Genomic DNA, 14249 nt, shown 5'->3' on the forward strand with positions numbered 1-14249 from the left:
ATGCATCCATCCATCCATTTTCTACCGCTTATTCCCTTTGGGGTCGCGGGGGGCGCTGGAGCCTATCTCAGCTACAATCGGGCGGAAGGCGGGGTACACCCTGGACAAGTCGCCACCTCATCGCAGGGCCAACACAGATGAATAAGCAGTAAGTACGATGTTAATCTCTTATCGTTTTATATTTACCAACAAAAATTGCAGCTATAAATTGCTTTCAACACTTCACAAATGCTCTTAATGTGCGGGGGAAAATGTTTAAATAAATGTTTACGATGGACAAACACTATTCAAGCATAAAACATACACTGAGAACTTGTGGACAACAGAGCAGACATTTAGTGGACAATAGGGAAGCCTTTGGTGGCGTATGTACTTTTATTGTATGTATTGTCTACTTTTAAGTTTGTGTGGTACAAAACAACTAAAACATCAATATATATACATACATACACACACATCTATCGAACGGGACACGCGGTAGAAAATGGATGGATATACAGTATATATATATATATATATATATATATATATATATATATATATATATGAATGAGAGAGAGAGAGAGAGAGAGAGAGAGAGAGAGAGAGAGAGAGAGAGAGAGAGAGAGAGAGAGAGAGAGAAAATGCAAGCTATCACCTGCTGCTGAGAGAAAATTGGTCAGGATGATCAAGAGTCAAACGAGAACCACCAAAAAGCAGTTCTGCAATGAATTGGAAACTGCTGGAACACAGGTGTCAGTGTCCACAGTCAAGCGTGTTTTGCATCGCCATGGACTGAGAGGCTACCATGCAAGAAGGAAGCCCTTGCTCCAGAAGCGACACTTTAAGACTCGTCTAAAGTTTGCTGCTGATCACATGGACAAAGATTAGACCTTCTGGAGGAAAGTTCTGTGGTCAGATAAAACAAAAATGTATCTGTTTGGCCACAATACCCATCAATATGTTTGGAGGAAAAAAGGTGAGGCCTTTAATCCCAGGAACACCAAGCCTACTGTCAAGCATGGTGGTGGTATTATTACGCTCTGGGCCTGTTTTGCTGCCAATGGAACTGGTGCTTTACAGAGAGTAAATGGGACAATGAAAAAGGAGGATTACCTCCAAATTCTTCAGGACAACCTAAAATCATCAGCCCGGAGGTTGGGTCTTGGGTGCAGCTGGGTGTTCCAACAGGACAATGACTCCAAACACACGTCAAAACTGGTAAAGGAATGGCTAAATCAGGCTAGAAATAAGGTTTTAGAATGGCCTTCCCAAAGTCCTGACTTAAACACCATTGAGAACATGTGGACAATGCTGAAGAAACAAGAAAACCAACAAATTTAGCTGAACTGCACCAATTTTGTCAAGAGGAGTGGTCAAAAATTCAACCAGAAGCTTGTGGATGGCTACCAAAAGCGCCTTATTGCAGTGAATCTTGCCAAGGGACATGCAATCAAATATTAACATTGCTGTATGTATACTTTTGACCCAGCAGATTTGCTCACATTTTCAGTAGACCCATAATAAATTCATAAAAGAGCCAAACTTCATGAATGTTTTTTGTGACAAACAAGTATGTGCTCCAATCACTCTATCACAAAAAAATAAGAGTTGTAGAAATTATTGGAAACTCCATGACATTATGTTCTTTACAAGTGTATGTAAACTTTTGACCACAACTGTATACATATATATATATATACATATGTATGTATATATACATATATATATATATATATAAATATATATATATATATATATATATATATATATACATATACATATATATATATATATATATATATATATATATATATATATATATATATATTATATGTGTGTGTGTATATATATATATATATATATATATATATATATATATATATATATATATATATATATATATATATATATATATATATATACACACACACATATAATATATATATATATATATATATATATATATATATAGTTGTGGTCAAAAGTATATACACACATACATACACATATATATATATATATATATATACACACACACACAGTTGTGGTCAAAAGTATATACACATTTTATATATATATATATATATATATATATATATATATATTAAGGCTGAAACGACGCGTCGACGTAGTCGACGTCATCGGTTACGTAAATACATCGACGCGGTTTTTGTGCGTCGATGCGTCGCATATTTACGTCACACTACTGTCATGGCGGAGCGCAAAGCAGACGATGCAAGCGGTGCGAGCGAGGGGGAAAAAAGCACGCCAAAAGTCGTCAAAAGAGTGGGAGTATTTCAATAAACGGCCTAATAATGTTGTTGTATGCACACTGTGTCGAGCGGAAATGGCCTATCATAGCAGCACAACGGCTATGAACGAACATTTGAAAAGAAAACCGACAGCGTTCTTGCCATCACCATCAACTAGTCAATCGTCCGCTTGAGTATACGTTGTCATCATTACACAAAAACATGAATGTGTCATTTGTATCTGCGTTGTAAATTCATAAACTAAAGCACCGTTTCGCCCTGAGAGGCGCATTTGGCGTGCCTGTTCAGTGTTTACAAAGACGCGCTCCTCTTTAACGCTGTGGAGAGGCGGGGCCGGCGAGCGAGTGGCGAGGCGGGGCGCGCCGGGAGCGACGCCGCAATCGTGCTATGGCGTCACATTAGTGGCAAAAATCCGAGCGCATAAAAACTGTTATCGCGCGCTGATTCTCCACTTCGTGCGTGCGCGCGCGACACCCTTTTGCGCGCGCGTGGTGCCTTTAATTTCAGCGCTCTCTGTGTACTCCTGGCATCGCTCCTCGCGCTGTCATGTTTCTTCTTGGCACTTTGGGGGCGGATATGCTTAGACGGCTCCTTCTTTCTGATTGGTCAGGCGAAAAATGCTGAAAAATGCTCAGAGCCAATCAGAAGTATAGCAGGGCGTGTCATCGTCAATATGTATCAAGATTTACGGAGGAAGAAGTGAATAAAAAAATGTTGCACGCTGATGAAGGTTATTTCATACCACATAAACACAATACAGGGTAATACAAAATGTGACCCAAATAAATAATAAGACAACAAACACCATAATCACATCTTTCAGCCAGAACTGGTCCACCAGCAATAACATCCAACCATAACATTATTTTATATTTTCACTTCTTCTTGAACATTTGTTTTCTAATTTATGGAATTTATTTTGATTCAGCCATAAAATTAATGAAATCATCTTTGAATTTTGTTTTTAAAATGTTAAAAATAGCTTTTAATAATGTATTCTGAAACAGTTTAAAATAATCAGAGAACTGACTAACATGGACCCTACACAACTATGTTGCACAATTAAGTCTTTTTTTTTTAAAGCGAAAGAGGTAATTTCAACAGGTACAGCATCCTATGTCATATCTACATGTAATAAGATTTGTAACAAGGCAAACCGTTTGTAAATTGGTCGAAAGTCGAGCAAGTTATGGTAATTTAATTAGTACATGTACCATTGACATCAATGTAATGATTGAGGCTAGATGTCCGAGGTAAGATGGCTACAACGTTGCTACGCTGGAGAATGATTGGTCATATGAAAAATGCTCACAGCCAATCAGAAAGGAGGGGCCATCTAAGCATATCCGCCCCCAAAGTGCCAAAAAGAAACATGACAGTGCGAGGAGAGATGTCAGGAGTACACAGAGAGCGCGCAGAAAGGCATCGCGTGCGCGCAAAAAGGCACCACGCGCGCGCAAATAGGCACCACGCGCGCGCAAAAAGGCACCACGCGCGCGCAAAATGGTGTCACGCGTGCGCACGAAGTGGAGAATTAGCGCGCGATAACAGTTTTTATGCGCTCGGATTTTTGGCACTAATGTGACGCCATAGAGGAGAGCCAGAGACAGAGGACGACGAGCGAGCGAGGAAGAGGAGCTGAAAAGCGAGGAAAGAAAGAGAAAAGAGTTGGAAGAGAAAATACTTCTTGTAAAATTAAAAGATTGTAAACTTGGCAAAGCCGTCTGGCGTTCAGTCTGTCGGTCCTGAAAGAACCCCACGGCACAAGACGTGTCACAAACGCTAACGTTAATTAGTTGTGCAAATACCTTTTACAACATTAACAGTTACATATACTATGTACAAACGAACAATTAACTTTCACTTTAATCATACTATCATTGTTGTGTTATTAAGTAAAATAAGCAATACTTTTACTTTTGTTGAAATGTTTACACTGTACACTTTTTTGTATTGGATGTTTATCTTTATTTTTGCACATTTTAGCAAATAAGCAATACTTCTACTTTTGTTGAAATGTTTACACTGTTACAGAATATTTCCGTTTGCACTTTTTTGTATTGGATGTTTATCTTTATTTTTGCACATTTTAAAGCAAAATAAGCAATACTTTTACTTTTGAAATGCTTATACTATTGCAGAATATTAAGATTGGCACTGGATGTTTACTTTTATATTTGCACATTAAAAAGCAAATAAGCTACTTTTAATTTTGTTAAATGTTAAAAGTTTTAAATGTTTACATTGTTACAGAATATTTTGTCATGTTGTTGTCAATGTTGACTGAGTGGCCATACCTTTTTTTTTTGTAAATAAAAGGCATGCCTTTTGAAAAAACTGGCCTACATTTATTTTTTCCTCTTCATTTAAATAAAAAAAATAATCGGTAAAAGGAAAAATAATCTATAGATTAATCGAAAAAAATAATCTATAGATTAACCGATTAATCTAAAAAATAATCTATAGATTAATCGATAGAAAAATAATCGTTAGCTGCAGCCCTAATATATATATATATATATACACACACACATACATACATACATATATATATATATATACTCACACACACACACACACACACACACACACATACAGTTTGAGTTTTGCCTGGTGACACAAGATTCAAGTACCTCAGCTTTAAAAGACTACAGCCGAATTAAAAAACTGAAAGATAGTTCCACTAATATGCGTTCTTCTGCACACAGATGCCCCACTAAAGTTCCTTCAAGTTGAAAGTTCCTTTCGTTCTTCTTTCTCTCCATTGTCAAATATATTGTAATAAAAGTGCACAAGAAATAAGAAATAAATCATCTGTCCTTGCATACTCTGATGATGGCTAAAATTTGAATACAATGTTTTAGGAACGCCCCAGCTGTGTTCAACCAATCAGCGTTAAGCGTGGAATATACTTTTGCGTCACGTGGCTTGCATTCCCTCTGACGGCATCTTGTTTGATTTATAGTTCTTCTGCGGGTGGTGGCGCCTGTTCAGAATCATCAGTTTACTTTCAATGGGTGTTTTACTTATAAACTAGAGAAAAATACCTTGGTTAAGATGGACTGTGCAACTTCTGAACGAGTCGCAGCAAAGGACGCTCTTATTATTTGCAACTCTATTTGCAATTCAGGCGTTTGGGACATAGGACAAGAGAGAGCTATCATGTAATTGAAAACAAACAAAACTGTTAAATAACTATTATAAGTTAACGACATGCTGGCTTTAATCTTTATGGTCATGTGTTACTGATGTTCAGAGTTCCTTCGAACGTATGTGCTTGAAATATGATTGACGGAGAAAGAGCAAGTGTTGTGTGTAAGACAGAAAAAGACGTCTGTGCACGAGAAAGAATATGTGTCAAAATTAAACCGGTTAGCACAAATTGACAATAAAAGTTCAAGAGTGTCGTTTGTGTGACTTTTTTTGGACGAAACAGCACAATAAGCTGAAAAATAAACATTAAGTCATTATTTTTAAAGCGCACTAAGATATTAAGTACACTATCACTTTTCATGCAAATGTTTAATCTCTGTTGCTTTACTTCATACAATAATGCGTGCATTTCAAGCACAAAGTCTGCTCTTCTGTGCTCGGGGACATTCTTCAAAAGCTGACCAATCACAGCTCTGGGGTCTGCGTCGCCACCGACGTGAAGCTCTGGTATTTGGGTGGTGCACGCAAGGTTTGTGGGAAGCTATGCAGTGGTAGGGGAGAAGACTGCGTTGCTTACGCAAGTTTAGTGACGCGAGAGAATACACCAGGCTTGAGACAGCACAGCCCGCCTCTCAAAAGTTCCTGCAGGAAACTTCTAAAGTGCAACTTAGATACTAGGACTTAAAAAAAAAAAGTTTCTTTGTAACTTTAGTTTTTGGTGGCAATGCGGGGTAGAATTTCATTTACCAGGGTAAATAGGAAAGTTCCTGTGAAAGTTTGTGCAGTGAAAACTATTCCTCACGAAAATTTTACAGAGATGTAAATACACAAACTCGATCTGACACCTAGTAGTGGACAGATAAATAGAGGCAGAAGAGTTCCTTCAGTCAGAAATGCACACATTTAGTGGCACACAGGAGCTCTTTCAAGCAGAGCACCGGTTTATTCACCTATCCCTCCAACAAAGAGGACCGGCCCGTATCGCTGATGTACCAATCACAAGGCTCTGTCAAATTCCGCTGTTCTCAGCTACAAGCTAGTTTATGTGTAAATGTTTGCATCGTAAAAATGGATTGTTTTGTATTATGACAAAAAAACTACCTCAACTACCCTCCACTTAAGTTCCTGTAGACTTGTGTGATTTGTGTTTCCACCGCATTTCACAGTTCAAGGTAGTTTATACAAATTAGTTGAGGTGGAGCAAATAATGGATTTTTAGATGCATCGCAAGTCGGACATGGACAATTATAGAATCTGTTAGTAAACGTCAAAAAACGATAATCGATTTGTTTATTGTAAATAAAGTAATGCAGACAGTTCTACAGTTTGGCTGACTGCAGCGAGCCACCTCACAGAGAGATCCGACCAGCTCCTTTATTAGAAGCCTATTATGTTCCAGTTTTGCACACGATTTCATTAATTTAATAAATATAGGAATTATTTAATAGTTTCTTATTCCAAATGATTTTTTTTAAGTTGCAAGTGATAAACGCTTATTTAGTGAAATGAAAAGAAATGTCAAACTGCATCAATATACATAAATTAAAGATGTATCAACAATCGATTTTTAATCGAATCGTAGCTCTTGAATCGTAATCGTAATTGAATTGTGAGGTGCCCAAACATTCCCACCTCTTCAATGCTGATGATTGAGAAGTGTTACAGTATATTTCTACATTGATACCATGTAAATAAACAGACAATATTAGCTCGTATTTCTTTAACTAATGTGTAAATACATTTTTTAAGAAATGATAAACAAAAGAATATGATTTAAAAACAAAGTGTATTTTTTTTTAACATGAAAAAAATTACATAAATGTCAGCCTTTTGTCCAGTGTCCAGCAGTCTAAAACGTATTCACCTCAGTAGGGCTAAACTATGAATTCATTAATGTCTGTTTTTATCTCACGTCGATGACACAAACACATCAGATTTAGCGTTACCCTGTTATCATTATTAGCATACGCTCACTCAGCTAATAACTACACAAATGGCGTGCCACTGACTGCTTTTACAGCATGTAACAAAAAAACTGTTAATTAAGAACTTAAAATGTGGAAGTTGGTGAGGAATTTTATTTTGTTTAACTCTGTTCCACAGCCAGGAATATGTTTACTTTAAATATGTTCAGTTTTATTGATTTGCATTCCTGTTCAAGGGGAAGTGCAGGGGAAGTGTTGCGTCTATATTGTTGTACAGTATATTTGATGTGGTTTACTTTCATTCTACTCGTTTAATGCCTCCACTATTTCACATAAATTTGCGGGGGGAACAAGCGCTTTTTGTATCGTCCTCGCCATTTCCAGGTCCTAAATGGCTGTCAAAATGTACCAACTTGTCGGATTATATCCTCAGCCACCTTCTGTCCAGGTATGATTTATGATCTACAATAAATTTACAGGGAACAAGGAAATGAGGAAGCAGCAGACCACTCGATGTAAACATAAAGACGCAGGAAGTGATCACAGCGCCGCTATAAATAGGTTGTCTGCGTTAGCACTTAAAACAACAGTATCACTAATACTTAGGCGTGTAACGGTACGTGTATTTGTATTGAACCGTTTCGGTACGGCGGTTTCGGTTCGGAGGTGTACCGAACGAGTTTCCACACGGACATATTAACTAGCGTACCGCACGTTGTGTAAACAATGCACACCGAGGCACAACACATGGCATGCTAGCAGCGACCGGGCTAAGACAACATATAAAAGCCAGAGCTGGAAGACCCTCCTGCCTCGTTAAGATCTCCCGTTTGGGAACACTTTGGCTGCGCGATACAACAATGGAGGACGAAAGGTTTGCCGACATTGTTCAGCAGCTGCTTCTGACAACACGTCAAACATGCTAACCCATTTGAAGCGTCACCACCGCATTCAAGCAGCCTCTCCTCGGCGAGTCAGGCAGGGCTAAAGCAATAACAAATGTTTTTATAGCAGCAGATTTAAGACCATATTGCATTAGAAACTAGATTTTGACCCACTTCTATGGTGGAAGAACAATAAGCCCATATATCCTCTTACTGCCAAGTTAGCCAGTTAATCTGAGGCTGAGTTGATTTGAAACTGTTTAATGTTGCACTTTTTATACGTAGAAGAAAAGTTTTGTCATTATATTTAATCTGAGCAACAACTTGAGGCAGTTTAATGTTGATTAACGTGGACCCCGACTTAAACAAGTTAAAAACTTATTGAGATGTTACCATTTAGTGGTCAATTGTACGGAATATGTACTGTACTGTGCAATCTACTAATAAAAGTCTCAATCAATCTATCAAAAAAAGCACTTTATATGTAGAAAGGTTTTGTTAAGAAACCATTCTGAGCCTTATCTTATTTAGTTTTTATTTTACATATGTTAACCACATTAACCCTGGCAATGGACGCTGTGTGTATATGTATGTTATGTCATTGTTTACAAATTTGGTAAATAAATAACCAAAACATTTATATTTTGTTGTTTTCTTACTGTACTGAAAATGAACCGAACCGTGACCTCTAAACCGAGGTACGTACCGAACCAAAATTTTTGTGTACCGTTACACCCCTACTAATACATGGTTAATATTCAGGTCACGAAATGTAAATGGAGCATTCTTGGTTCTTTTTGAATGGTTATTTATTGGGTTTTATGGGCGGAATAGTGGCGCTCCTATTGGCACCGCTGTAAGTGGACTTTTATTTACGTTTATTTAATGATGTTTAATGTATCTTACGATACATTAAATATACGTTTCTTATTGCACTCAAAGAACAGTTTTATAAGACTGAAATTAAAATTTCAATCTTACAAAAGATTCCCAAGATCCCCATCAGTTTGTGGGACCTTGTCTTGGAAAAAGTTGAAGACCTCTGCTCTTAACTCTTATCAATCTACTTGTTAATTACATGTTAAAAGCTGTTTAAATTCTGCTTAATGTGCTTTCATCTACACTTTTAAATTCAGCTAAGCATTTATTTCTTGGTGGTGTATCAAGTTATCTTATCGGCTATCTTAGCTATTAGCAAGCCTGCTCCTGCTCGCACTCGGTGTGTAACATGTTTAGCCTCACCCTAATACTTGATAATGTTACTTAATAATGAAACTTAAAGGGGAACTGAACTAGATCTGAAACGATTACTCGGGTAAGTCGAGTGATTTGATTACAAAATATATTCGAGGAATGTTTGCCGGTTTGTTTGTTTTTTGTTTTTTTTGGGGCGGGAGTTTTTACGGCATTTTGCCTCGTTTAGTAGTCAAAGCTCAAGTTTCGCACGGACTGTTTAGGTATTGCACAGCGTGTTTACGTCAGATAATACGCCTCCTGCACTGCACAACACCACTCCTTTAAATACGCTTGAGTTTAGTCAACTTTTTCGCCGACATAACTTGCAATGGCAGAAAGCAGTGGACAAGAGTCATAGCAAAAAAAGGGAATTAAGAAGCGACAAAAGTTGTCTGAGGAGCGGGAACATTTCACACTAAAATCGAAGGAAAACGCAGTCGTATGCAAACATTGCTAAGTTTAAGGGAATATTAATTTTGTTTTTTTTGTTTTCATCTTAAACATGTTATGATGGCAAAATGAACATTGATTACTATTTTGCATGCAAAGAATGCAATGAACTGTATTGCATTCTTAAAATGCAAAACTGTTGTCTTCATTATTAAGTGGTTTGTCTTTTCATATTGTTTACGTACTGTTGGCAGGTTGAAAACAGCTCAGTGGATTTGCGTGGAGAAACCACCATTTAAATGGCACCGTATAATTATCAAAAACGCACGAGAGACAAGAAGTTATGCGGTCACACCACACCGCACTTAGGGCTGTGAGCGCACCTGTTTTTATTAGCACACACAAATTGGCACAATCAATCACGGACGCATTTCAGCTGTGCGTGTCAGCCTTCAATAATGAAAACAGGCGTGTAGGAAATATTGTGTAGGGCACATCTTAACATGTATAATTAAACCTTAATTAAGAAAAAATATTGCTCCTGCCCGGCTGCACCAAATAATAATATAAATCTATTTAATAAAGTAAAAATACAAATAAGGCAACAAGAGAAGTATCCCACACTTCTCTTTTGTAAAGTAAATTTGTACAGCCGATATGGGCATCTCGGTCAACAATATGATTTGCCTGAGAAGCTGGACAGGAAAAAAAAATTTAAATTACAAAAAAGTATTTATTCGATTACTCGATTAATCAATCAGGATATTCGATAGAATACTCGATTACTAAAATATTCCATAGCTGCAGCTCTAAACTGAACTATTTTTGGAATGCAGCCTATATATCACAAACCTAATGAGAAACAAGAACATGTGGGTTTTTTTATGCATTCGAACTCGTAGATAGACATAAATAAAAGTCCATCATCCATGACATCATTGCATCTATTCCGACCATAAAACCCAATAAATAACCATCTAAAAAGCGCCAACAATACTCCATTTACATTTCATGACCTGAATATTAACCAAGTATTAGCACAGTGGTTCTTAACCTGGGTTCGATCGAATCCTAGGGGTTCGGCAAGTCGGCCTCAGGGGTTTGGCGGAGCCTCCGACACACCCGACTCATCTTGTAAATAAAAACTTCCACCTATCGCCGTATTATGGATACCCCCAAACAATGTTCCCTCTAATTTTCCATCTGATTTGCAGGTGTGTAATTTGTTGCGAGTTCATGCACTGTGTTGGTTTTGTTCTTTGAACAAGGTGATGTTCATGCACGGTTCATTTTGTGCACCAGTAAAAAAAACATAACTTTGTCTTGAATTAAAAAAAAAAAACATTTTATTTTTCAATAAAGAAGGGTTCAGTGAATGTGCATATGAAACTGGTGGGGTTCGGTACCTCCAACAAGGTTGAGAACCACTGTATTAGCAATGTTAAGGAGCTACATTTAGGGGGGAATTTATCCAAGAGATGTATCTTCCTTATGCTGCTGTATTGATATCATCAGCTGGTGAGCTGCTTTCTCACCTCACCAATTTAGACCCAGAGATGGTGAGAAAGACACACAAAAGATGCTGGTTTGCACCCACCCTTTTTAACCCTTCATGAGTCATTCTTCATCTAAACAGGAATATATCAACAGTCGGCATCACATCAGACCTTTTACAGTAAGTGATGTTTTATTATGTTTGTTGGCTCTTTTAAGTCTGCAGTGAGTTGTAGTCAGTATCGTAGTTGTTGAAGGAAAATGTGACCGTTGCGATGCATCTGTAAAATTAATGTGCTGCTGTATGCTTAAAATGAGCAAAATACGTAAAAAGTACATGTTATTATGAATGCGCCTGTTACTACATTACATATATACCTACAGCATGTAAATAAAATGTTAAAGGAAGTGTTTGGATGTTTTTAAAGCACTTTATAGGTCAAATAGAGCGACTCCCTTTAACTCCATTCTAAGCTGACTTTTGCTCGCATTTATTTACAAGTTAGAATGCATTAACAAAAGAAAAACATGTATGCTTGTACTACATAAGGAGTGTGAATGATTGGTAAAATACAAATAAAAAAGTGCAGTTCTCCTTTAAGACTATAAAAATGGGACCCATTATCTCCCTGCTTGGCACTCAGGATCAAGAGTTGGAATTGGGGGTTAAATCACCAAAATGATTCCCGGGCGTGGCCACCGCTGTTGCTGAGTGCTCCCCTCACCTCCCAGGGGGTGAACAAGGGGATGGGTCAAATGCAGAGGCTAATTTCACCACACCTAGTGCGTGTGTGACAATCATTGGTACTTTAACTTTAAGATATTAAGAAATGCAGTTCATTTGCGTAATGGACACAATTATTATCTTAGGGGAGCGGCTCCACACTATACAATTAGCTAAGAGCTCCTCAGCCAGGGGACTAAAAATAATTGTTGCCAGCCGGAGGGGATCGGTGTTTGAGATCGGCATTTAAAGACAATTAAAGTTAAAGTACCAATGATTGTCACACACACACTTGGTGTGGTGAAATGTGTCTGCATTTGACCCATCCCCTTGTTCACCCCCTGGGAGGTGAGGGGAGCAGTGGGCAGCAGCGGTGCCGTGCCCGGGAATAATTTTTGGTGATTTAACCCCCAAATCCAACCCTTGATGCTGAATGCCAAGCAGGGAGGTAATGGGTCCCATTTTTTATAGTCTTTGGTATGACTCGGCCGGGGTTTGAACTCCCAACCTACCGATCTCAGGGCGGACACTCTAACCACTAGGCCACCGATTATCGGCAATGGCATCTCATACTTTTTCAAGAAAACCAGCCGATACCCTGATCATTGCACATCCCTAATCATACAACACATTTAGGCAAGTTGCACTTTATGAACCTGCTGCTAAACCACAGATGAGCTCTGAAAACTGCATTTCATTGTTGCATTTCATAACATCGACATTAAAGTTACGTTCTATCCTTCTTGTGGGAAAACATGCCAGTGCTTTACTGAGAACCTTCATAAGCATTCGGCATGAAAAGGAAAAATTAATGCAATGAAGCTAAACTGTCTGCTCCACCTGATCACAATGGCACGCACGTAAAGGCATACTGCATGCATTTCACTTCTACTATGTAAAGTGGGCTCATGGGCTCCACCACAGGGTTACACGCGTAAACACGCACACAGACAGCAGCGAGCTCTCCTCTTCCAGTGCAGTGTGCGTGCACGGCTACAGTGCTGCCCCCTGCAGATATGCAAAGCGAGACGCGTTACGGAGGATACGATGGCAAACACAAGCAGGACCAAAAACAAGCACATTCGCTCTTTCACCTTCTATATTTGCACTTAAACCCCCCGCGGGTAAATGTACAAACATGCACTTTGGAGCAGAGGCACTTTTTTTTTCTTTTTTTTTGTATTATTGCACCGTGCGGCACTACCAACTCGCTCCAGACAGCACAGCATCGCCATCCATTGCATGCTTGAACCAGTGAAAGACAGCACTGATATTATTTCCTAATGCACACCATGCATCATATGCGCGGGCATGTGTGCACGGATCGTGTCGATAAACCCTTTTGGCTCCATCACGTCGCGCACAGCCTGCCTGCAAGCTGCCAGCAGACCATCACGGTCCAGCCCCGGGGGCGGGCGGAAATGTTCACCTGTCACGGTGGTGTCACGTGAACATGCGTCCGTGCGCGTGGGTCTTCAAACGGAAATAAAACGTACTCCTGCTCAACTTCGCCACACATTAAGCGGAAGCACTCACCGCCTGTGTGAACTACACCGCTTGCGTGAAGTTCGCTCGGTTAAATAAAGACACAAAAACTGAAATAATTCATCCCCGAGGCCGGCGGACGAACAACATATCTCCCAAGCACACATGTTTAGTGTCATTTACAAGAGCGTGCACTATGCCCTCCGCGCCGCAACGACACCAATTTGTGTGCACTGCCGCAGGGAAACCAAGTCAGAGGACTACATTTCTGCCCTCTATCGCATCGCAAAGCAAACGCAAAGTACAAGGTAAATTCGTGTCTGAACGTTAATAAACACCCGAAGAGGACTTACCTCGTAGACGTATCGGATCAATATTTCTCCACCATTAACTCTCCGCCATCTTCGGTACTGTTTGTTTAAATGAGAAACACTCCCGGAGCCGAAAGGAGCCAGTTCTGTAAGTTGATGTGTAGCGGGGGGTTGTGGGTAATGAAGTTCAACTCGGAAGGCGCCACGCTTCCGGCTTCGCCTGCCAACCCGGCTTTGGACTACAAGCAGACGACACCACTGTGCCGGGGGAAGCAGGGGAGGCGTTCGCTGTCTGTCTCGCCGTCTGCAGACTGGTGTCAGCGACGATACCAGGTCGGCCAGGGGTGACAAGGTGTGAACCTTCACTTGATCTACAGACACTTTATTTACTG

At 39.3% G+C, this 14249-nt stretch overlaps 1 protein-coding gene across 3 annotated transcripts in view; it reads right to left on the reverse strand.

Annotated features, from left to right (window-relative positions):
• The window catches only part of LOC133618696 (nuclear receptor coactivator 3-like), a 146800-nt gene extending 132754 nt beyond the window's left edge, over positions 1-14046 (reverse strand). For 2 of the 3 annotated variants that reach the window (XM_061979308.1, XM_061979291.1), the window contains exon 1: positions 13900-14046. The gene's annotated coding sequence lies outside the window, so the exon portion shown is untranslated. The remainder of the gene's footprint in view (positions 1-13899) is intronic. The other variant, XM_061979301.1, reaches the window with a different exon arrangement.
• Between the last annotated feature and the right edge of the window lie 203 nt (positions 14047-14249).

The sequence above is a fragment of the Nerophis lumbriciformis genome, linkage group LG01 (assembly GCF_033978685.3).
Source record: "Nerophis lumbriciformis linkage group LG01, RoL_Nlum_v2.1, whole genome shotgun sequence".
NCBI lineage: Eukaryota > Metazoa > Chordata > Actinopteri > Syngnathiformes > Syngnathidae > Nerophis > Nerophis lumbriciformis.